The sequence below is a fragment of the Schistocerca gregaria genome, unplaced genomic scaffold (genome assembly GCF_023897955.1).
Source record: "Schistocerca gregaria isolate iqSchGreg1 unplaced genomic scaffold, iqSchGreg1.2 ptg000257l, whole genome shotgun sequence".
Taxonomy (NCBI): domain Eukaryota; kingdom Metazoa; phylum Arthropoda; class Insecta; order Orthoptera; family Acrididae; genus Schistocerca; species Schistocerca gregaria.
This window is the reverse complement of record NW_026061763.1, coordinates 390,485-394,303: the sequence shown is the minus strand read 5'-3', so window position 1 is coordinate 394,303 and position 3,819 is coordinate 390,485.

Genomic DNA, 3,819 nt, shown 5'->3' with positions numbered 1-3,819 from the left:
AGCAAAAAAAGCCTGCTAAAAAGTCAATAATCGATACCTAAAACTTGAATTGTACTACCTCTTACTGGCTATTACATCAACTTAGAAGCCTCATCTGTGTTCTACTATGGTGCCTTTAGTGTCTCCGCATAACGCAGCACGCGACATATCTTTGCAGACGATAAGTACAACAGTTTTAAAGAGAACAGCGGCCATTGTGACGATCTGGCTTTAAGTCGATTCGATAACAAATGACGAAAACGGACGGATTTCTCAGGTTTCTTCTACATATGAACACTTTTCACATTCTCCAATGCAACTCGGCTGCTAGTCCTCCTTTCATGCAGAATCTTAAGGTCCTAGCTCATGTCCAAGGCACCAAAGATAGCTAAAAAGGCAATAATCGATACCTAAAACTTGAACTGTACTACTTCTTACTGGCTATTACATCAACTTAGAGGCTTCATCTGTGTTATACTACGGTGCTTTTAGTGTCTCCGCATACCGCAGCACGCGACATAGCATTGCAGACGATAAGTACAACTGTTTCAGAGAGAAGAGCGGCCAATGTGACGATCTGGCTTTAAGTCGATTAGATAACAAATGACGAAAACGGCCTGATTTCTCAGGTTTTTACTACATATGAACACTTTTCACATTCTTCCGTGCAACTCGGCTGCTAGTCCTCCTTTCATGCAGAATCACAAAGTCCTAGCTCATGTCCAAGGCACCAAAGCCAGCTAAAAAGTCAATAATCGATACCTAAAACTCGAATTGTACTACATCTTACTGGGTATTACATCAACTTAGAAGCTTCATCTGTGTTCTACTATGGTGCTTTTAATGTCTCTGCATACCGCAGCACGCAACATAGCTTTGCACACGATAAGTACAACTGTTACAGAGAGAAGAGCGGCTAATGTGACGATCTGGCTTCAAGTCGATTCGATGGCTAATGACGAAATCGAACGGATTTCTCAGGTTTTTACTTCATATGAACTCTTTTCACATTCTCCCATGCAACTCTGCTGCTAGTAGTCCTTTCATGCAGAATCTTAAGGCCCTAGCTCATGTACAAAACACCAAAGCCTGCTAAAGAAATGATCGATACTTAAAACTTGAATTGTGCTACTTCTTACTGGCTATTACTTCAACTTAGAAACTTCATCTGTGTACTACTATATTGATTTTAGTGTCTCCGGATACCGCAACACGCGACATAGCTTAGCAGACAATAAATACAACCGTTTCAGACAGAAGAGCGGCCAATGCGGCGATCTGGCTGTAAGTCGATTCGATAACAAATGACGAAAACGGACGGATATCTCAGGTTTTTACTACATATGACCACTTTTCACATTCTCCCATGCAACTCGGCTACTAGTCCTCCTTTCATGCAGAATCTTAAGGTCCTAGCTCATGTCCAAGGCAAGAAAGAAAGCTAAAAAGTCAATAATCGATATCTAAAACTTGAATTGTACTACTTCTTACTGGCTATTACATCAACTTAGAAGTTTCATCTGTGTTCTACTATGGTGCTTTTAGTGTCTCAGAATACCGCAGCACTCGACATAGCTTTGCAGACGATAAGTACAACCTTTCCAGAGAGAAGAGCGGCCAATGTGACGATGTGGATTTAAGTCGATTCGATAACAAATGACGAAAACGGACGGATTTCTCAGGTTTTTACTACATATGAACACTTTTCACATTCTCCCATGCAACTCGGCTACTAGTCCTCCTTTCATGCAGAATCTTAAGGTCCTAGCTCAGGTCCAAGGCACCAAAGCCAGCTAAAAAGTCAATAATCGATACCTAAAACTTGAATTGTACTACTTCTTACTGGCTATTACATCTACTTAGAAGTTTCATCTGTGTTCTACTATGGTGCTTTTAGTGTCTCCGAATACCGCAGCACGCGACATAGCTTTGCAGACGATAAGTACAACCGTTTCAGGGAGAAGAGCGGCCAATGTGACGATCTGGATTTAAGTCGATTCGACAACAAATGACGAAAACAGACGGATTTCTCAGGTTTTTACTACATATGAACAGTTTTCACATTCTCCCGTCCAACTAGGCTGCTAGTCCTCCTTTCATGCAGAATCTTAAGGTCCTAGCTCAGGTCCAAGGCACCAAAGCCAGCTAAAAAATCAATAATCGATCTAAAACGTGAATTGTACTACTTCTTACTTGCTATTACATCAACTTAGAACCTTCATCTGTGTCCTACTATCGTGCTTTTAGTGTCTCCGAATACCGCAGCACGCTACGTAGCTTTGCAGACGATAAGTACAACCGTTTCAGAGAGAAGAGCGGCCAATGTAACGATCTGGCTTTAAGTCGATTCGATAACAAATGACGAAAACTTTCGGATTTCTCAGGTTTTTACTACATATGAACACTTTTCACATTCTCCCGTGCAACTCAGCTGCTAGTCCTCCTTTCATGCAGAATCTTAAGGTCCTAGCTCATGTCCAAGGCACCAAAGCCAGCTAAAAAGTCAATAATCGATACCTAAAACTTGAATTGTACTACTTCTTACTGGCTATTACATCAACTTAAAACCTTCATCTGTGTTCTACTATGGTGCTTTTAGTGTCTCCGCATACCGCAACACGAGACATAGCTTTGCAGACGATAAGTACAACCGTTTCAGAGAGGAGAGCGGCCAATGTGACGATCTGGCTTTGAGTCGATTCGATAACAAATGACGAAAACGGACGGATTTCTTAGGTTTTTACTACATATGAACACTTTTCACATTCTCCCGTGCAACTCGGCTGCTAGTCCTCCTTTCATGCAGAATTTTAAGGTCCTAGCTCATGTCCAAGGCACCAAAGCCAGCTAAAAAGTCAATAATCGATACCTAAAACTCGAATTGTACTAAATCTTACTGGGTATTACATCAACTTAGAAGCTTCATCTGTGTTCTACTATGGTGCTTTTAATGTCTCTGCATACCGCAGCACGCAACATAGCTTTGCAGACGATAAGTACAACTGTTACAGAGAGAAGAGCGGCCAATGTGACGATCTGGCTTCATGTCGATTCGATGGCTAATGACGAAATCGAACGGATTTCTCAGGTTTTTACTACATATGAACACTTTTCACATTCTCCCATGAAACTCGGCTGCTAGTCCTCCTTTATTGCAGAATCTTAAGGTCCTAGCTCATGTCCAAGGCACCAAAGCCAGCTAAAAAGGCAATAATCGATACATAAAACTTGAACTGTACTACTTCTTACTGGCTATTACATCAACTTAGAAGCTTTATCTGTGTTCTACTATGGTGCTTTTAATGTCTCTGCATACCGCAGCACGCGACATAGCTTTGCAGACGATAAGTACAACCGTTACAGAGAAAAGAGCGGCCAATGTGACGATCTGGCTACAAGTCGATTCGATAGCTAATGACGAAATCGAACGGATTTCTCAGGTTTTTACTACATATTAACATTTTTCACATTCTCCCATGCAACTCTGCTGCTAGTAGTCCTTTCATGCAGAATCTTAAGGCCCTAGCTCATGTACAAAACACCAAAGCCAGCTAAAAAGTCAATAATCGATACCTAAAACTTGAATTGTACTACTTCTTACTGGCTATTACATCTACTTAGAAGTTTCATCTGTGTTCTACTATGGTGCTTTTAGTGTCTCCGAATACCGCAGCACGCGACATAGCTTTGCAGACGATAAGTACAACCGTTTCAGGGAGAAGAGCGGCCAATGTGACGATCTGGCTTTAAGTCGATTCGACAACAAATGACGAAAACGGACGGATTTCTCAGGTTTTTACTACATATGAACACTTTTCACATTCTCCCATGCAACTCGGC